Source organism: Falco cherrug, chromosome 1 (assembly GCF_023634085.1).
Source record: "Falco cherrug isolate bFalChe1 chromosome 1, bFalChe1.pri, whole genome shotgun sequence".
NCBI classification, from domain to species: Eukaryota; Metazoa; Chordata; class Aves; order Falconiformes; family Falconidae; genus Falco; species Falco cherrug.
In genome coordinates, this window is record NC_073697.1 from 104,753,896 (window position 1) to 104,776,434 (window position 22,539).

Sequence of the window (22,539 nt, forward strand, 5' to 3'; positions counted from 1 at the left end):
ATGCCAACTGCGGTGAGAATGCAGGAAGAGTGTAATTGCCCAAACAGGACGGCTTGGTGTCTATTTCTGCTTCTGAATGCCTGTCCCACCCTTGTACAGGTGCACAAGCACCTTCGCAGCCAGCACTGCCCAGCTTTTTCTGTGCACGGCTGGAATTACAAAAATGTGCAGCATAAAATAAAGTATAAAAATCTTACACCTCCCACCCAAACTCTCACCAGAGAAGGACAGCATCCTCCTCAGCCTCTGTTGCCTACTTCATGTACCGTATCTCCAGTCATCTTTCGGGGATTATGGCCAGGGAGCTGTTATCAGCCCACAGTTTCCCCTCTGAAGAGCTGTCTGTGTACCCAGTGGAAAAGTAAACCCCCAGACAGTGCTAGCAAAGGAGGCGAGGGGAGAGGGAGAAACTGTACTTCAACAGTCACAAAAAGCTCCTGACTACTGGAACTAGACTTCACTGCTCTTATTTTTTCTTCTCCAAACAAAACTTTACCAGCTTGAGATGACAACTAAAATGGCTCTGACCCATCAGCTATCCACCCCTTGACTGCAAAGGCACCGGTGCCTCCGTCTCACTTGCTCTTTTCTTACATGGACTGATCAGCCCTTTGTATCTCAGAGGGGCTTCTCCTGCCAGCTACATACCGGTGTAGTATAACTGAGAGGGAAGAGAGGCACTGACAGAGGTGCACACGCAGAGCCTGCTTTTCCTCAGTTACTAGAAGGCTAAGAGGATCACAGGCACCTCCAAGAAAAGATCCCTTCTTTTGGTTTTGACTTCAAGCATAGAGGGTTTATTTTTTTCCTATCAGGAACAATGCTAGAAAGCTTCAGGTTCAGGTAAAAATAGCTCTCGCTCTCTCTCTATGCAGGGATGCTCAGCTCAGCCAGAGAAAAAAAGTGGCTTTGAGCTCTGGGTCAGCATGAAACCATACATACCCGTCTAATTGAGTGCTGACAATGTGTTTGGCTCTGTGGAAGGCAAACCCAGACAGCCTCTGCCTCAAGGGACGGGCAATCCACTTAAACACAGCAAAGAACTATGTGCTGTGAGGTTGTTAATATTTTCCCAACAACAAATTTCCAAACAATGAGAACACCTAAACACCCAGCTTGCTCTGGATGGGATAATTTCCAGGTGTGTACAAGCACAATCCTGCTCTTTCTGCATAAGACACTGCCCTGCTTGGATTTGTTCAAGGCGCTTTACTCCAGGGACTTTCAGTTGTGAATGCACAATGTTTCTCAAGCTGCTTATGGGACCAGCTGCCATCTACCTGCAATAAAGGCTCTTCTAATGCCCAACCAGTCCCTCTGTTTCAAAGACATGCTTTTGCAATGCTTCTTGGTTTATTTTCATTTTCATTATAGTTTTATGCTATAATAATACTACTCAGCACATATATACACAGCACACTTAATCACAGTGAGGCTTGGGACAATTTAGAAATGAAGTTAAACATCATTAATTTCTACTTCAGGGCTACGGAAATTAAGACTCGGAAAAGTGACCTGCCCAGGATGAACTACAAACATCTTGAACCCAGGCAGGTCTTCCAGCTTCATCAGTGTCCTGTTTACGAGCCCGTATCTATGCTAAAGGTATTTTTGAAAGTCTACAATCAGTATTGAAAGCGATTATTTTTTTCTTACAGCACCATACAAGCCAAGCAGGAAAAAGATCCTTCCATGCTACTTAACCACTGAACTCAATAGCTCAGACCCAACATGGTGATGTGATCAAGGTAGAAGTGATACCTGACTATGCAGCAATCCAAGGCTCTGAGAAATCTCAGCAATGTGATTTAAAACATTCATCCTTTGAGAGAGATGAATTCTTACAACACAATAGGTTATACAAAATATCAGCCTTCAAATCATCGTCATAAACCCTGCTATAGGTACGCTGTTACATCACTCTCCGCCTGCTCTTTGTTTTACTTCATTTCTAATTCAACAGCCAACAGATGGATCATGCTACAGCATTTTGCCAAGTGCAAAACACAAGATCAGTGGGTTCCAGACTATCATGCAGACTAGAAGTTTCTGACAAGTGTGAGGAGCTTTGAAACACACCACTAGTTCCGTATGTCATGCAAAGCTGTCATATACTGACAGCACTGAGCACAGGAGCATTTAAAGAAAAAGGCTTGAGAACACACCAAATCAATTGGACTTAAGTATATAAATGTTTGGTTTGGAGGCGGCCTGTATTCTCTCCCACAGATGAAAGAGGGAATTTCATAAATGCCTCCTTGTGTGCTTGTGTCCTCAGCAAATTAACGAGGAGAAAAGCAGTGCTTTAAAAGGTGTGGACCTATTACTCACACAGTTTGTCTTTCTCTAGTATCTCTCTGTTTGGCAGGACACTCTAGATTGCGTTTCCCTCACCATAGATGCCATTCATCAGTATTCAAGCTCCAATCTTGTCTTCTCCATAGGGAGCATATTGCACCATGAGGTGTCAGTTTTCTCCTTAGAGCAAACTGATGTAAAATATAAACAACATGTTTAGGATTACTATATACACACACAGTTGACATACACATTTACATTGAGAAGGTGGCTACTGTACAATACTGCTTAATTTCATTTGCTGTGACAAGGTCAGAACCTGATTACAGAAGAAAAAAAAAAATGAAGACATATAAGGCCCAAACACAGCTTTTCTGGCAAGTTCGTGATTGACTCAACAATACACAAGATGCAGCCCCAAGAAGAATTCAGTACTGATAATTCCACCCCTTTTCCAGGGGTTCTTCCAGGATTAGCCCTTATATTCCCAGCAAAGGATATCCTGAAGGCTTGCTTTGTTTACCTTAACCAACAAGAATAATTGCTTCAGTGGGAATTGCTGGGAAATCTAGCCCTTGGAAACAGAAAATCAGATAAGAATAGCCAGAAGACTAGCCCAGTAACACACTCATGTCACCTGAGATTTGAGAGGGACTGTGCTGGGCAAAGAGCAACCACTGTGGTCAAATATGAGTAATTGCTGTTAAAAGTGCCATATATAGAACACTACATCAGTGATCCATACAGTGGTGAGTATGGGATGTTACCGATGTGAGGCATATTTCACTTACTCTGTGCATTGCTGCATAGGGATAGAGAAATATTCCTCTCCAGTCCCAAGTGCCCAGACAAGAGCTACAAGAAATAGCTCTAACAAAAGCGAAGGCTAAAAAGGGAAACAACCCTTACACGTGAGTACTGTTGCCCACAGACTGGCAAAGACTGTGGTCCAGCGGCCGTGGCAGCTCCTTACATGAGTAAGCTTACAGCCAAAATTATTCCAGTACAAATAAACCCATGAAACATTCAGCTCAACAAATCCATCCGCAAGTACTGCTGCGTGTCCAGTAGCAGAAGGAAACTCATAGCTTTAAGATGTGAACTACTGCCATTCTGGTCTTCGAAAGAGCCCATTTTATGGGCTGTTTAGAGAATCTGGGACAGTTTGAGCACCACCAGTGAGCAGTGACCGTAACCAGTGAGCTGCCAGCTGCTGGCTTTGGCACTGCTGCTGGCGGGCTGAGACAGGCACATGCTCATAACCAGCAGATAGAGAGAAACCAACAACTGATCAGGTACAATGCACTGCAAAGAACACAAACCCTGCCATAACGCACACTGCCTTCCACATGAACTTAAAAAGAAAGACAAACAATGTCTCCAGCCTACTTTCTGTAGACCTAAGTCAGTATCTCTGTAAAACTGATCACTCTCTGGTCCTCAGTTCTATGGTCCATAGTATATCAGCGCTCCTCCAAGAGCAGCAGTGATGCTCCACTCACTTAAGCCTCACAAATACTGCTGTAAGGTTTCAAAGTTCAAAATTTGTCTTGGTTTCCTGATACAGGCAATCAGCATTGTAAAGCCAAGGAAAAAATGGCTTTGAATTAAAAGCCCAGATGTAAAACAGCACTCAGATTTGTCACCCCTTTTTTATTAATTTCCAATATTATGTCAATTAAAGCTGCATTTAAAGATTCAGTTGTTCATATCTGGCTAATAGCTAAAGCAATTAAGTAGAATGTTATTCACAATTATTATTTCACAACCGTTTCACACATCCACTGAGGTCCAATTCTGTCACGCTGTACTTCAAAATTTTTTATCTAAGCGTACAGTGGAAAAGCTACCATTTTACTCTGCTGTTCAGTCTCTCCGGATGTCCAGCATATTTACTTGGAGCAGGAGCTAACTTGCTATGAGATTAAATTTTGAGCAGCTGTACACAGACAACATAATTCAACAAGAGAGGAAAAACTCAAACCCACCTTCTGCTTTTCACTTTGGGAATTACAGTGATTACATTACCATTGTTTTAAAGGGATTTGGGCAACCTGAACATCAATAAACCAGTTACTGTGTTCCTAGAGATGTGCTTCATAATACAATGCTGCAGGCAGCAATCCAAAGGAACGGTTCCAGCGTACAGCTTACAGTCCACTGCTTCCCTTGCACCTAAACTGGTGCTTGCTTGACCCTGCTGTGAGCTGATTCTGGGAGACCAGCAGCCAGCCAGCCCTGACAAACATCTTTCAATGAAATAAATAGTGTATTTGCAGGCAGAATGCCGTCTGTGGCTACAAAGCGTGTTTGATTGGGGGATTAAAATTTACACATGAGAACATTTGAGGAGGAGCACACACCACCCCTCCCCATCAATTAAAAAAAAAAAAAAATCTCCACATCTGGTTCAGTTTCACAATCTCGTTCCTTACATGGTGGCCAAAAAGAGGAGGCAGGAACAGGAGGCTGTGGCGGAGTTTGCTTTCCATGGCAGCGCCATACAAAAGGCATGGAAATTATTGTCAAAGACAGCATTAGCTTGCTGACATTTAGCAGCAGAACCTAGAAAATGAGCTTGTCTGTCAGTGTTTAAACTCTGCCTTCACATTTCTTACCATTTGGAAATGAATGATTAAGTAAGTCAAGGCCAGTTTTGTTTTATAGCTGCTTCCACTTTGAGTTGTTTTTCTGCAAAATGCTTTTAGTGTGGTTTGATTTAGACCCCTGACCAAAGCTGATGGAAGGACTCCCACTTGACTCAGCAGGCATTAGAGCTGAGGTTTTTTGTTTAGATAGAACTGCTTATGAATCCCCAACGGCAGCAGAGATCAGAACCTCTTTACCATTAAACAGGTTTTACTACTTGTAAGTTTACTGCATCCCTGTAACATAAAAGGTTATTACTGGGAAAAGTACAGAGAGCATCAAAAAGAATTGTCAAAGGGATGAAACAGGTCCTGTTACAGTAAAACTTTAAACATATTGGAAAAGAAATAACTGATGTGGGATATAGAAGAGATCTAGCACCATGAGTAGCATGGAAAAGGGGAAAACTGAATCACCTCCTCTCTTAGAAGACTGACCAGGTGGCATCAGATAAGACTGGCAGCTGCAAAATTCAAATCAAAGGAGGTATTTCATGAACAAAACTTAACTACACACTGGGATTTTATCACAGGAGGCTATGGGAGCTCAGAGTTCACATTATTTCAGAACAGGCCTGGACAAAGTCCTGGGAGAACACTAATTTAAGGACTGTTAAAAATAACTCCTTGTTCAGAAAGTCCTCAGCTATCCAGCTGATAGCGTATACTAGGGAACTACCACCATAATTTTGTCCTGTTCTTTTTTTGGGTTTTTTTTCCCTATATATGTGCTAATGATCACAATCAAAGACAGTAATACACTAAAAGGACCTCTGGACTGGACTGGTACAACTATTCCCATGTTATTCTGAAAAAAACCCATAAAAAATCAGGAAGACAAAATTGCATCTGCATCATTTCTGCAGCTTGTTTAGGTAATGGCTTATTAACATGTTACTGAATTGCACCTAAAATTATTTCCAAAAGCTGGAGTGTGGTTGACAGTTAAATTTCTAAAACCACAAGTGACTTTGTCCCTGCACATGTACGCTCACAGGGTAAAGTAATGAAGTACCCAGTCAGTTAACAGCAGCTTTGTCCTCTTGCAATTTCTTCTCCATTTGACTTAACTGGTTCTGATGGAGAACTTTGCCAGTTAACTCAGTGGAGTGAAAGAGCATCATCCCTTCCTGGCTGCAGCCTTGGTGCTTACACAATGTGTGACACGGGTCGCTTTGCCATTGTGCAATCAGTTGCAGGGAAACTTCATTAACTTAGCTAGCCAATTAGGACGGATTGGTATCCATTCCGGTCAATCCTGAATTAGACATGAGATCCCAGATGTACGGAGATTGGTCAATAGTTTTGCAGCACTGCAACATCATGAGTGGCACTGCTACAAGACTGGTTTTGCCTCAACATGACTAAAATACAGCTAAAACAATCTTAGCTGCTGTTACAGAAACAGCCAGTAATCACTCCTAGCACCCATGAAAGTCTGCACATGAAAAAAAACAGTTTTGCTTTTCCCTTTCTGTGCAGTTTTACAGGACATTCTGCACGTGCCATCTGTCTGAGAGCTTCAATCAGAAATAAATCTCCAGCAGGGAGGAGGGCTGCTCTCATCTGCCAGGAGGATGAAGAACCTGTAGTCAGGGCTCAGGGCTAGAGAAAGGTGTCTTAAGAAAAGCATTTAAATAAAGACAAACCCAAAGGATCTTTATTTTATTCTATAAACAGGTGGCCAGAAGCAAGCTGCTTTCCTTAGGGCAAGAACGGTTATGTGCACTTTTGCCCACAAAGCCTTTTTGACCACGGCGTGCATTTAAACACACCAAGAAATGACAGCCTAAAGCTGATAATGCAGAATAATCTAAAGCCCTTGATCCTTGAAATCTGCATGAGTACCATGAATTAGATTTAACAAGCAATACAATATTTTAAATCTATTATTCTCTTAATAGGATGACAGATCATTTGTATCTCATACAAACAGAAATAATGTTCCTTGTTTCCTATTTGAGATAGAGGGAGAAGACTGTTTTCATCCTAAAATAAGGTTTACATCCTACTTTACAACTGCACCACTAATCCTACGTTTCACCTTAACTAACATTTTGATTTCCAATAATTAACTAGTGTGCAACAGAAGTTATTTAGTCTCAAAAAGAAATCAACCTGAAAACCTACTTCTTGCAGCAATAGAGAATAGGAGAGTGACACTTTCAAAGTACAGTGTATTACTAACAAATTCTTTGCTACACATATTTTACCAACAGCAGCAGCTCCCTAAGAAAAACAATGCAGTAGGAAGCGCTTCCCCTTCTCTTTAGAGTGGAATCCAGAGCTTTTCATGCCGTGGTACTCACAGAAACTTGCTAAAAGAAATGTTCATCTGACATATTCTTGTTCCAGAGCCTTTTTCAGCCTTCAGGTTGGTTTGAGTTTGTTTTTAAAAGAGAATTCACAAATAAACGACTGTTCTGCAGTAGGAATGCCTTGCTAAGCTCTACACACAAGCTCCTAATAGCTGCTGGTTGCTCTTACAAAGCAGGAGAAACCCTGTAGTAACCATTTACTTCATAAATATGCCATACAATCAGCTAGGGCACAGGATAGAGCTAACCCCATTACAGTGCCATTACAGGGCGAGGGATTTGGGCAAGGCTGGTGCACAGACACTGGCTTTGCTACTGGTCTTGGCCAGAAGGAGACCCTCAGCCATCTCCTGCTACTAAGGCAGCAAGCCCAGGGGGGATTTTGCAGCTGTCAGCCCTGGGGGCTCTGCTGGTGGCAATGGAGGGGATGCTGAGAGTGGCAAGGAAAGGCTACATCAAAGCCTTGCAAATCCACATTCTGCTTTGGGAATAGCGAGGGGCCGCACATCTTTGCTGACATCCTCCCCAGGCAGCCAGTGGGACTGATTGATTTCTTTTTAATTATTATTACAGTTCTTTAGGGGGCTGTTGTATCATCCATAGTGGGCTTGGCAAAACACATGCTCCCTCTTTTGAAGGGAAAATGGCCATAGTTTCATTTTAATTATGCAGCTGGTTATCAACTAACACAGCACTGACAACCTCATTACAAACATTTTCTACTCTGGCCAGGACAGAAGTACTTTGCTCTCAAGCTTTAAAAGTCTTAAATGTCTGTCAACATCCACCAAAGTTGTCCTAAAGAGAACTGAAACCGAAGACATATCTGGAGATTACATGTTCCAGAAAGCATGTAAACATGCGGCAGAGGGACAGGAAACACTTGGGGGTGAATGGGAGACCCCCAAGGCACTTCAGATCCTGCTCCGTGTTATCTCTGAAGTGCAGGAGCAGAGCACCGATGTCTGGACAGGGAAGGACAAGGAATCATATTCACAACCTGTGTTTGTACATGTGCAAATAAAAGTGTGTTGGGGTTTGGAAGCAAATTTTCACACCATTCTTCTGCAAAATTGTTACCTTTCCAACTCAAGCCATACACCTTCAAGAGTGCTTTTAGCAGATCAGTAAAATGGCATCTTCTGAAATTAATAAAACCTCAATAACTAAGACAATTATCAGTCTGAAGGGGAAAAAATGCTGATTCATCTCTGTGTATTGTAGCTAACGTCCTTCACAGAGGTCGGTTCAGATCTAAATTTCTAAACAGACTAACTTCAAGAAGACGTTTGAAATATCTGATTTTTATTCACTTGCTCTAAGATGCAGGCAGCACCAACAAGGGGTATTGCTCTTAAAAACCTGCCATCTGCAGCCTTATGCTAATTCACTTTTTAAGGAACAGAAATCACTGTGGAATGGGAATATGCTAAAATCCACAGAAGATATGGATGTAAAAGCCATCATGGGTAACTGCTTTTTTTGATGCCAATCCAGCAGCCTGGGATTCTTATTTTCCACAAAGTTTTTCCTCCAACTTTCCCTCCTCCCAGGGATGTTAATGCTTGGTATAGATAGCTTCACATTTATTTGTGGAGGAAACATATAAATTTCATAACAGCACCCACCAAACCGTTCTAAAAAGCTGCTTGCTGGTCACAGAGGGAATGTCAGTATTTTGTCCTGCTCAGTTGTCTATCTTTTTCTGAGTTGCCTGTAAGATAGAACAGTGTTTCATGCAATGACAGCTCTTGCTCTACAAGCCACCACCTATTAGGGATGGGACCAAAACCATACTAATTTTACAGAGGAAATTTCTTTAGTGCTGACTGGGTTTCAATTCAAAGCAGCAACACAGGCGGTGAGAAAACCATCTCTCAATGGAATCTCACAGTTTCTCTTTAACAGCCGTGTCCATCTTTCTGCCTAAGGCATTGGCAGTGAATAAATAATAACAAGTCTCCCAGTAAAAGATCTTTCATGTAACCTCAGGAGACCACTTCATAAGAGCACAAGAACAATGGCAACAGATCAGAAAACCATGTAGTCTTGCATCCTGTCTGTGACAGTGACAGCCATCAGATCCTTCTGAGGAAAGTACACAAAATTCCTACACAGGCAGCTGAATTACTCAGAGGCTGGCTTAAGCCTTCCCAAGAATTATAATGTGTTATCCACATAAAGATCTGGTCTTTCAAGATCTGGCCCTGACAACACTCCTGGTGGCATTCATTTCCACACGCTAACTGCTCGCTGATAAGTTTTTGCAGTGCTTTCCAGCAAACTGGCCCGTACTGACTGTTTCTGCATTACGAGGAAAACAGAAGAAAAACACACACCCTACCTTTTCAAGAGGTTTGTTACTTTATGTGCTTTTACAGTACGCCCCTCCCCCCCTTATTTTTAAGGGCCAGCAAATTAATAATACAGATTATTAAAACTACTCTGTAACAAGGAAGTGAAGGGTGTGCATGTGAAGACAAAATGTGAGGACACGTTTGGGCGGGCTGGCTGAACTGAATGAGACACATTGGCCAAGAGTGTCCTGTGTGTTGATGCATTTGCTGTCTAGTTTCATTATAAGTCACAAATTCTCTAAAAGACAAGGAAGGACCCCTCTGTGCTTTCACCCTGCACCCTGAACTAATCCTTGTTTGTTTTGTTACCCCTGTCATTACACTTGCACAGCCACAGACACTGCATGTTTAGACAAAAACAATTCACCCATAGCTGCAAGGGCCAGGAAACAAACTGCCAAACCACTAACCCTGACGATGAACAGTACAGCACGGGTCAGGATCCACCAAACAGCAAGATCCACCTGTGGCAGAAAACAAGGGTCTAGCCCCTCGGCAGCTACCATGCTGCTTCTCCTTACTGTATGCCAGGTAACTCCTCCTGTGCTTCTCTTTGGGACTGGCACCTGAAGTACAAGAGGCAGGCTTTCCAGGCAGCCCCAAACCCCACCGTCCTAATGTGATCCGCCAGCGAGCCAGAGGCATTAGGAACATGATCTCAGGACATCCAGAGCACCCTCAGCTCCCACAGCTTCGAGAGTCCAGCATACTTCAGAGGGAGTCTCATCAGCATTTAAACAGCAGTGGGCTGAGCACAGGATAGGGGTCACAAATACCTCCTAATTCCTATCCAATTCCATACCATGCCCATCAGCACTTGAACAACTCTCTGCCAGGGTACAGAGCCACAGGCTTATCAGTCTGCTTTTTCAAATGCCAGCCACATTTCAATAGTTTTTTGTACCACAAAGTACATACAAAGAAACATTGCTATCGACTGCAATTTGCAATTACATATTGACTAGTAGGACAAGAGAGCTGAACAAACAGCAGGCAACAAATAAACACCTACAATGACAAGCAGTCTTCATCCTACAACGAAGAGGGATCACCCAGTACGTAAGAACACCTCTCTCACAATTGGAAGTGGCTAGTGCTATTTGACAGAAATTATTCTCTGATTCAATTTTGCTGCCAGTATTCAGAAATGCTCTTGCCTCTCGTTCTTATAAATGGCAATTTAGACAAAGAGCAAGTGTTCCAGGGTGGCTGGGTGGCCTTCAAAAAGGGATAAATTCATTTAAGGAAATTGTTGAAATACCGAGTGGCTGGGTGGCCTTCAAAAAGGGATAAATTCATTTAAGGAAATTGTTGAAATACTGACATATCCCCATGTTTAATTTGCCATGGTTTGTAAAAGGAAAAGCATCATAACTACACCGAGAACGAATCCGGTCTCTGTCTGTCTTACAGCTGTTACTTACAAGATTATCACCCACATCAATTTTCAGTCTCATCCCTGACTTGCAAAACCACTTCAATACCAAGCTGAACTGCAGCTCCAGAAGTGAGCCTTGCAACTAAACTCGCATCTGTGAGTAAAAGAACATGACCTCTGTAAAAGATCCCAGGGTTAACAGTAGTTTCAATAGCCACTGTGCACGACTGGACCCCGTTCTAAATAATCCCTCATTTTAAATTTCTTCTGACTAATACCCTCCTGGAAGAATGAGTACCACTGAAAAACAACATAGTGAAATGAACACTGCAATGCGCAAGGTTTACAAATGCAATGCCTTCATGCATCATCAATTACATTAATGGAAAAAAGGAAAGACAATATTTGGTGAATCCAGGGATTGTTAACATATTAAAAAAGCCCATTTCAATCAGGCATAAATAAGGGGAAGGTGAGACTGATGACTAAGCAGTGGCCCATCTGAAGTTCAGCGCCTATTCCATTCCCCTTCCCCGGGGAGCACACCATCATAAATGTCCCCAGATGCCAGCTGAGCTTTGTTATTAGCAGTTCTATACAGCTGAAAACTGCATCTTGGGGGAAAACTTGTCATGGTGTTGCCAACAGTTTATTTGTCTGGTGACTAGACAATGGAATCTAGTTTCTGGACTATGAATCCATAAAGAACAAGTTCAATACGTACAAACAAGGAAAATTAACATGTCTTTTATACACAACGTAAACATTTTCTCAGCTCAGTGTGTCATATACTGTATTGTCCAAGTCATTGGAAGGTGTAACATGAGCAGCTGGTAGGAATATCTCACTGGGGAGCCTTTAGGGAAAATTCAACATCCATTGTATAATATCCTGTATTATTACCTTTTCTGCCATAAAACATCCTCAGTGAGAACAAGAGCAACTTTGGACAACTTGCTTTTCAGGAAAATCTGTTCTCTCTCTCTGTGCGTTTTTTCCCAGAGATACTTGCTTTTAGTATTTTCTTTTTGTCTTGCCACCCTCACTCCCCCTTCCAAATATGACATATTTTGTATCACACTTGCTAATAATTTGCCCTATTACTACATCCATAGGTTTCATAGCCATTAGCACGCAGCATGACTGCTACGTTAGCCAAAAAGCTGGAAGTAACTGAAGGCTCGGGATGGATAAAAGAGAAATGAAACCACCTGCACTTCTCACATGGTGATGCCAGCGGATGGAGGCAGGGCACTGCGCAGACCCACACCACACAGGTCACCCATCAGCAGATGAGATACACGTTTGTGGATTTAGCCTCACCGGTCTTGAGAGGAGCTGGAAGGTCATGTTTCTGAAGCGTGCTCAACTCAGTTTCACTTCACATACCCAAACCTGAACATCCCTTGGGAAAAAGAGATTTTGCACAGTAATGACTAATAGCCCAGGGCACTGGACAGCACTAGAGCCAGAGCAGGGCACTAGTCTACCAGCTTCCACTTATTATGGTATTCACATCTAAAACATCTGTCCCTTGACAGCGACTCTGTAGCCAACAAACTCCAAATACCTTCACCTAAATGGCCAACTTGCAAGGCTGGTGTTTTGACAGATGGTGACAAGTACCAGTGAAAGCTAAATGCCTTGGCAAAGTAGGTTTCTTTATAAGAAGCCCTCATCACATTTTGCAAGAAACGCAACAAAATAACCCTTAGAGACAGATCCTCTTTCTAGGCCCACATGACTAAGCAAAAGCAACCACGTAGCCGATGACAGTTTCAGCACCCTGAGCTATAGTGACATAGTAGTATTTATATATTTATATATTCCAGCAGTGCTCCTGTGAACCCCTGCTTGGGGGACATCACATGGGCAACGTTTTGATGGTAGAAGATGTTAATTTACGAAAAAAATGGGGGATGATGGGGGGGACGGGACCAAACCAGCAAAACTTATAAGGCATTTTCATGTTCCTGTTCTGTAGTTTTACCTTCAAGAAGATTGAGAAAGGAGATTAATTTATCTAGTCAAACACTTGTGTGGTTATCACCATAATAACTCTTTACATCAGCCCTTCTGAAATAATACCTATTTTTAGTATCAGGTTTTTAAAGGATCCTCAACTCAATCACTAATTTTGAGCTTGCAATTTACCCTGTGAGCAATTTTGCTGGTGGAATTAATGCCATTTAACTACTCTTGATTTGCTGGCACAATTAGTAAGTTAGGCATTTATGTATCCTAAACTACACCTGTAAAACGGAAGGCTGCTTTTAAAAACAGCTTAAATATGCTTAAATTAAATGCAACTGAGTTCAACTACACAAGGACCTCTAAAGCACCCTGCACATTCCATAGGAAGCAAAAAAAAAACCCCAAACCCGCACCCTCTTTTTTTTTTTTTTAGGTGGCAAAGTTATTCTTTCACTCACCCATCTTTCCTACATGACTCATTCTAGTCACAAAGGTTCTCATGAAATAGTACCTTTCTTTGTCAGACTTTGTCAATGATTTCCAGTGCTCAAAAGGTGTGGCCAAGGGCACTAAGGCAATTTTATTGTTATTTCTATTGCCAAGCAGGTTGAACAAAACCACAGGATGCTGAACACACAAGCACAGCACTGCCAGCTAACACCATCAGTTGCTGTGGGGACCAGGACCACTCAAATCCCAATGTGGGTAGAGGTAAGGATAGAACCAGTAACTGTGATTAAGATGCAATTAAAACCAAAGAATTTGGACCATATTTCAAACATCCTTCTAGGAAAACAAAACGAAAAAAACCAACAAAACATAACAAACCCAACTCCCAAAAAATACCAGACAGGCAAATCCTATCCTGAAAATTTCACTCAGCCAAAACTCTTAACAAGGTCAGTTTTAACAAGCACCTCATCACCGGCTTACAGGGTAGGTGATTGCCTTGCCTCTATAAACTGATGATCTAGCAAAGAAAGGAAACAGGGGAAAGACCCGAAGAAGAGAGCACCTTGACAGTGCCATCAGCATAATTATAAAAAGAAATCAAAGCTAAAACTGGTTTACCTGTGCTGCCTCCCTAATTCACTTCCAAGTCTACCCCAATAGTAATTTATTGTAACTACCCATTTAAAATTTGTGTGGCTCCAAATAAGCATGTTAAAGTTATAACTTCGTAGCTCTTGAAGGCAGCTCTTCACAGGAAAGGTACATTGCTATTAATACTCTCAAAACTACTGTCCCCACAAAAGAATAAATTAAGAGTTGCACATCTCCAATTCTGCTCATCTACAAAGAGCCAGAAGGATGATGCAGTAGGAGCATATGTAAAATAAATCTTGCTTCTGTAAACATCAGTGAATGAAAAGGTAGTAAGGAGGAAATTACTAAAACTGTCCAAACGTTTAATTTGGAATAACCTGATGCATATCTGAGTGGGGGAATAAAAGATGTCATCCTTTCCACTGAAAACCAACACACTTCCCTGCTCACAGCAGCAAAGAACACAAGAATGCATGTGGACCCCTCCTCCTGCTATTTGTCTCATCAAATAACTGTTTTTCATCTGAAATTTAAAAACCTAAGCAATCCTCCGTCACTTGATTAAAACTTGAAAACAACTAAAGAGACTTTTAGCAAAAAATGTGTATGTACATTTACATTTTTGTGAGAACTAACTCTGAATTAGGGTAAGTAATGGATTATGGTCAGTCATATTTTTCCCTCCAAAACCAGGTACCCTGCATAATCTAAACAGAAAATTGGTCTTTGCTTTATAACCTTACATCAGCATCCAGGAAAATTCCTGGAATATGTTCACGTCTTGGGGGTAAGGGGAGCGCATTAGAACATTTCTTTTGAATTGGTGCAACAATACACCATTCATGCGATTCAGACTTACTTGTGTTAATTGGAATCTAGTTCTGCAGGCTGGTAACGCTACCGAATACCGTGAGCAATGTTCACTTTTTACATAACTGATGCCCTGGAAAATGAGTCACTCCTCCTGAAGTGTGTATGGGTTTACACATGGGAGTCACTGCAGCCCGTATGAAATGTAGTTGCTTCTGCCTGGAACACACTACCTGTTTTGAGTAGCTTGGAACAGTTAAAGCCTCTGGTTCCCCAAATTGTGTTCCACAAGGTAATAGCAAGTTCTTTGCAGCCAGCCACATAGCAATATTACTTTTATAGTTGTCTGATGATAAACCACTATAAAAATTTGATTGTAAGGATGCAGAGTGGTTTGGTACACTGCCTAAAATGCTTGAGAAGCACTGGTTTGGAGGAAAAGCCACCTGGATCTCAAGACAAGACATTACAGAAGTAAAATGATCACATGGACTGGTCAAGGACCCCAACACTCCCATTATTATGAGAACACCCTGGCACTTCCCAAGGCTACTAGATGTCTGCTGTATTACAACAGCTAATGCCAGTGCTCTTTGCTTCATTGCAAGACAGTACCTTCAGCACTCCAGAGCTCCTTCAGACTCTGTCAAGACAATATTTGGTTTACCCAAATGATATCTTTCTCTCTCAAATCAAACCCTTTTTCCAACAGCAATGCTTCCAACTGTACTATGTTAACTTGGAAATCTCCCAGTGGGCACAGAGCAAGTCTGACCTCTTCATCACCTGATCTCAGATCCCTGTATGAGTAGAGCTGCTTACATTTTTCACAATACGGTATGTTGCTCTGAAGAACTGTAGGTTTGTGCTCTAAGAAAATGAGAGCTCCTCAGGTGTGGGAGGCAAGACAAAACCAAAACAATCTTAAAATAAATCTTTTAAGGCAGAGCACTTATGGGTCCCCTGGGATGAAGCGTTTAAATATACAAAATGTACTATAAAAGTTAGCACTGTTTTCTCACTCTCAGTTCATAGAAGACCCTGATCCAACTTCCGTTAAAGTCAAGGCAAAATACCTTCCCCTTTGGGCTAACACCTTTAAACTGAGTCCAACAGGTATCAGTAGCAACTGTATGCACAGATCTAAATCAAGTTACAGAGAAGAAATACAGGGCTTCTTCTGATTTAGACCATACACAAACACTCCTCTGGTCACCACACTTGAAAACTAAACTTACAGGCTCAGTGCAAAGCAGGAATTAAAGCTAAGCAGGTTTTCCACTTGCTACCAAAAACCTTTAGAGGCACTGCAGAGAGGGAGGAAAAAAAGTGAGCTACTACTCATGAGGTATTGAATATAAGTACATACCTCTTTTCCAGCAACTGGTAGCCTTCAGATGTCTCATAACAGCATTAAAATATCTGGTAATGTCATTCAAGCATTCATCTCCCTCTTTCAGAATGCCAAATATGGTGTTAATGAAAAAAGCAAAACCAGCAAGACTAGCCCTTCTGAACTATTTGTGCATGAAACACACAATAGAGGGCAGATGCCTGCTACATGAGATTGCATAGCTGGCATTAAGAGGAAGTTGTTGTTTAAAAGAATTACACAATACTAACAAAAATCCTGGCTTCCACTCTAAAGAGCTTGAATGAAATTCTGAGGTTTGGGGAACATGTATAGAGGGAGATGGACAAGCTACGTTAAAAACTGTTAGGACTTGGGGTGAAATGATAACTACTTCTCCAAAATCTGTGGGAAACCTTTCCCCTCATTATTATAATAAATTAGAGAAGTGAACGCAGCCTTGGCAAGAGATGCTTGAACTACAGCCTAAGGGAAAATGGGCCAATATCTACTTACAGAACAGACATGCCACAGGCAGCAAAAGTACAAGTTTCTCTTGCAACAACCAGCCCTAGTACCTGCCCTGTCTGAAAGGCCAATAGGACAAACCTTCCTTCTGCAACGCAGGAAGACAGGATGGGAAAATGAATTGTTATGTTGTGTTAGTGGCCATGCAGTACCATAAAATCAAGACATTAATGAAGACAAGCCAATCTGGAGAGCTTCCCTGTTCTAGTAGCCTGTGCTCACTTGCTGACATGTACAATAAAAAGACAAAGTGCAACATTGCCTCAAGCACTTATGTCCCATCAGCAGGAGGGCAAGGACACCTTCCCCTCCCCTTCCCTGCCCCTTCTCCCCCACCAAAGATTTTTTACTTTGCATTCTAGGGCTGCCCATTGAGGGTGTACACTGCAAACAGCATTTTTATAGTTTGGTCCTTGGTGCATAGGGGACTGGGCTAGGGCACAAACACATTTTCCTATAACCTGCTCACTGATTTGCGAAAATACTTTCATTCTTGATTGCAGAGGGATTTCCAAATAGGCTTAACTGCTTTCATGAATCAGCCCCTCCAACTGCCATGACTTCTTAGCACATCAGATAGCATTCTAGCACACAGGAAAAAAGGATTGTCAGAAATTGTAAAGGACTTATGCAGGAAATAATCAGGCTCTGGACTATCTCAACTCTACCTTGATAAGTAAAAACCTACCCTTGTCACACATAAATCGAGGCACATTGAACACGGAGCCCCGTTTCTTGAACTTCATTGCTTAAACTAGAGCTGTCCTATACAAACTGGTTAATCCCTAGATCAGTGGCACAATACAGAAGGCTGGAGAAATTCAGAAAAAAATTATACAAAATCAAGTATGGAGGGGGAAATGGAGAAAAAGGTTTTGCTAATTGTTGGTACAACTTAGAGGATTTCCTTCTGGCAGAAAGAGAGCTCCACCTCGTCCCAGCATTCAGAGCCCCAGACTGCCAGAGAAGTAACCTGGATGTAGAAATGGCTGGGGGAAGGGAAGACGACAGTGGTGTGACGGGCTCTGGGTAGGACATGGTGGTCCAGACCATTTGCAGTCGTAAATCGAGAGCAACCACAAAGCGTTCTGTCTTGTCTTCTGAATTGCACACCTGAAATACCAGGGCCTTGAGAGGTGCTCTGGTGTAAGAAGTCAGACACTTAAAATGAAAGCCCATGGATTTTGAATAAAAACCAGGAAAGTTTCCAGAATATGAGTTCTTCTGTTCTAGCAAGAAAAACAGTTAAGTAGGTGCAGTAGGAAGTAAATGATGAAGATTTGATTCAGTTATGCATAGCAACAAATGAGGAGCAAGACAGTATTCAGGTAGAAGCAGATGGTAGAAAAGAAACATGTGGCATCTGCAACTTATGTAAGATACACATATTCAAAGTCAGCATCCAGAGGAGGTAGTGTCTATGTGGAATAAATAAAAAATGTTACAGCAGTATAGGCTGTCATCATAAACCAATGACAAGACAATGGGAGTCAAAGGGAGCTGAAAGCCAAATCTTCAGTTTAGCAAGTCCGATTTATCCCATCATCGCACTCCACCATTTCAAGTCCCGTAGTCACTGCACGGGCTTATAGCCCAGTTGGTACAGCCACAGCAGAGACAACACCAGAGCTGCTAAACATACTCACAAGGTTGCAATCTAGTGCAAGGTTACACTAGGTTGGCTCAAGAGGTTGGGGAACTCAGGTAAAGCTTGCACTCTTCAAATGAACAGAGGTTTTAGCTGGAATTGACCCTTACAGGAAAAACGAGCCCACAAGACTTCAGAAAAGTCCCTGGCATTGCTAGGCTTCCTGGGAAACAGGGGCTGAAAGACATTTGGGAGAATGCCCACCTCCTTCCACATGAGAAGAGACAAGCTCTTTCAGAGCTCCAGTTATGTATGATTATCCACCTTTAATGAGTCCTTCCAGAGCTCTCACTTCCTTAAACTTCCTTGATTCTGACCTTAAAGTATAAACTTTTGGTTACCAGGGTTTCCTCTAACAACATCCCTGTGCACCTTCTGAAGACAGACACTCTTTCCCTCTGCATTTCAACGGGATCCTTGCCATATCCTCCATTTGATGCCACACAGTCCTGCTTGCAGAAGTCCCCACCGTTTTACGTGCCTTCCCCTGAGCTTCAGCTGCCGAGGCTAGAAGATTAAGGTGCCCGTTAAGAAGGACCAAATTTCTGGGTCTAAGCATTAACCTAGTTGAATGCTGCGTGTTCAGGAACTCGACCGCAGTTCTCATTCTGGCTCTGCCTCAGACCTGCTGTGTGACTTTGGGCAGGTCATTCCTCCCATCTGGTTACCTTGGTTTCCCCATCTGTAGAAAAGGGCAAGTCTCATTATCCCTCCCTATGTAAAACATCCTGAGATCTACAGAAGACAAACGATATTGAGAGCCAGACACTATTATTATTAGAACTTTGGTGTGCTAAATAGACGCTGGCAAGTGACACAAAAGTGAAATAAATCCAAGGGCAAGGAAAGCAGGCAGCAATAAAGCATCAAAATTGAACAAGGAGGGGAAAAAATCAAGTGAAAACCAGAGTACAGCACTGGGGCACGAGTCCTGTGGTCTAGAAGTAGTTTGACAAATCCAGTTGTCTTTGTGGTTTTTGAAGACTGTAGGTTTGCTGCTCCTACCTAACTCCACACATGGGAAAGACTTTTTGTATGGTTTGGCTTGTAAGTGTGTAAGTGTATTGACTGACTACAGCTGTACAGCTCAAGGAGGCAAGGAGATGCTCCATCACCTTTTGAGACCAGCCAGGATAATCCTTTCTCCAGTTGGGAAAAGCAACCAGTAAGGAACGAAAAGCACAAGAAAGCCTGGATACAGACCTGTAGGATAGCTAATTGAACTTAACTAATATATAAATAACTGTGTAGGTAGTGCTTTAAAAAGGAAGATCAGCACAGAATTACAGCATCATCAATGACAACTGAGGCTCTGGAATCAACATAGTTATATGCCTGTTACTGCACAATGCTCCTGAGCAAGCAGCAATCGTGATCCATCTGTCAGCATGTCCTTTGCTGTCACAAGATCCTTGCTGCAGAGACTACCATGTTCTGCTCCTTTCCATTATGGATAAGGCTGGAATGTCCCTGTGATTTTTCTGTACAGAGAGTACACAGTTCCCCTCTAACTAGTTTTCATTGTATCTCTTAGGCAAAAAGCAGCTTCTATCTTGGGATTAATATAAAAGAAGACAAAAATTCGAATTCTGTCTTTGCAATTCCTAAGAAACCCGTCACCTTTGCTTTCCAGTCAGCAGTAGAAGCGGAGAGTGTATGAATTGGCTTTTGAACGTTTGGAGCGAGAGTTATGAGACTGGCTGTGCCTGCAAAGAATGGGTTATGGTATGAATGCAGGGTCATACATTGCCTTTGGTGGATTTCTTTTCCACTCCCTGTTTGTGTTTTCAGTACCACTGCTTCCTAAAACTGCGTGCAGCCTTGTTTCTCAGTTAAAAGGATTTTTTAAATTATTTTTAAAGTCTGTTTGATGAGTGATATGAACTGCCAGTGAGTACTACATTTCACTCCCCCTTATTAACATTGTAAATTAATTTAGGACTCATTTAGATGCAGGATTAACAACCTGAGGACTAATCCACTCTTTATTCAGAGGACATACTCAGGATGAGCAGTCCTTCGTCTCACATCAGTCAATCAGTTAGCAGGACCATCTCTTGGGAAGAAAATGATATTTCTGTCTTTGCTGGCAAAGGAACTGTTCAAGGTTAAGGCAGAGGTCTGGGAGATGTCAGTCCTGGTCCCAGCTCCACTATAGGCTTCCTCTGCAACCTTGGTCAAATGCTTTTGCACTCTGCACCCATTTTCCCCTATTTGCACATCTAGAGAGGTCAGACATAGAAAACAGACAAAAGATTAACAGTAGTGTTTATGGTGGTTTAAGGCAGCATCTTTTTTATTTCGCCAGGGTTAGCACTACATGGTCATGGGCCAGCTGCCAACACAGAAACTTATTAAGCTGAAGTAATACATTTAATAAGTTTTCAGTTATGTGCCCCTAACCTTACTTACATGAAATGTTTTTATTTTGTAAGCACTCTTTCCCTGTGATAGCACTGTGATTAATACATTATCATCTATATTGCAAGACTAAAGTCAAGCCCTCAGTTTCCAGATCAGCAAAAAAAACCAAGAGAAAATGTGGCTTTTCTTAAAGCAACAGTTACCAGTTACAAAACTGTCAGCAGCAATCTTGCAGTATGTTTTCAGATGCCTTGTGTATTTGCTAGAGAAATAAATAACACTTCTTGCAATTAACAAATGAAATGCTGTGTTAGAGCTTAGCTCTTACTTGCTGTCAGTAAATCATCTGCAGAAGGATTTAATCCACTGAGGGGAATGAAGATTAAATATATACTTTGGCAAGTGTCGTTTTCCACCAGAATATTTTCTTGAAGACATTTTGCATCTAATGATACATTAAGGACCTGTTCCTCTGAGTACAATAAATAAATACAAATAATTGCTGCAGAAAAGAGCCTGACAGACAACCAGTGCCACTTTGGGCATAACTGATTGATGCTACTTATAACCAGTAACACTTGTAAAGCTGAGGCCTTCTGTTCTGGTCGTGTGCTGCACACATCAACTTAGCTGAACTCTGAACTCTGCCATCCCAGAAGGAGATCATTTTTAAAGCCATAATACAAACTGTTATTAATTGTCTGCGTTGCAACATTATCAAGAAGCTGTAACCACAGATGAAGACCCTGTTGTGCCATGGGTTGCAGAAAATCAAAAGGAGGAGATACTGCAGTGCCTCGCACAGTTTGAAATCAAAGGGCAAATGACAGAGCTCCAGAATATTCTCACCTCTACTGTGATCTTTAAGACTGAATGATTTTATACACTTTATTGTTCGCTATAGTTCCACAGACAAGCTCCTGACAGGCGTTTGGTATCCACTGTGACAGCATAAGAAAAACAGGATGGAAAAAAAAATATCTTTCTGGCACACTATTTCTAATCCTAATTGAATTCTAATTTTTTCAGAGATATAGTTGTTCCAGTGTGGTTCCCTCAGACAGATGAGTGACAAGACAGCTACAGCACCAGAAATCTATGACTCCAACTAACAATTCTGTAGGAAGTTTCCAAACCAGACTGTTTCTCTCCTTAAAATACTGCATTTGCTCTCTGGCTGGTCCTTTCAACTCTCCATAAAGATCAAATGTTCTGTGATAACTACATAAGACTGTTCCTCAATGTCATCAAATCCAGCCCATTGACAAAGGCACTCCCCTAAACCACCTCAGGGCAAGAGGCCAGAAAAGCTGGGTTTGTCCTGGGGTTGCGCAGCTCTGTCTGCAGACATCTGCAACATTTAAATGTTTGTTACGTTAAAAGGACATCACAATTGCAATAATCCTTCCTTAAACACAAGGAGATAAATGCCTGGAGCTAACAGCACCAAAATCATAGGGATATTGTTAATCCATGAGTTACCATGAATGCAATGATTGTTAGCCTTCCCTGTACTTGCCATCCTCAGGTACTTGTCCTGATGAGTTTTACATTTTCATGCCACACTGTACTCCCAATTATTGTACATTCAGCAGATTCTCTGTGAAGTACATGAAGGGCATCATACATCACACTTATTACCAACCTACAGAGAATCAAGAGAAGTGAGAAGAACAGGACCCCACTGTTGGTTTATCATGACTTCTCTTATCTAGGGGAACTAGCCATCTCCTATTTAAATTTAATTGTCATAAGCAATATCATTAGGTTTACTTGCTTTTGGCCTATTCTGCACTCAAGTAATTCTGAGCCCTAACC

The 22,539-nt window shown here is 41.9% G+C and overlaps 1 protein-coding gene across 4 annotated transcripts in view; it reads right to left on the reverse strand.

Annotated features, from left to right (window-relative positions):
* Positions 1-22,539, reverse strand: part of SPNS2 (SPNS lysolipid transporter 2, sphingosine-1-phosphate) — a 141,485-nt gene that overhangs the window by 80,461 nt on the left and 38,485 nt on the right. The window lies entirely within an intron of this gene.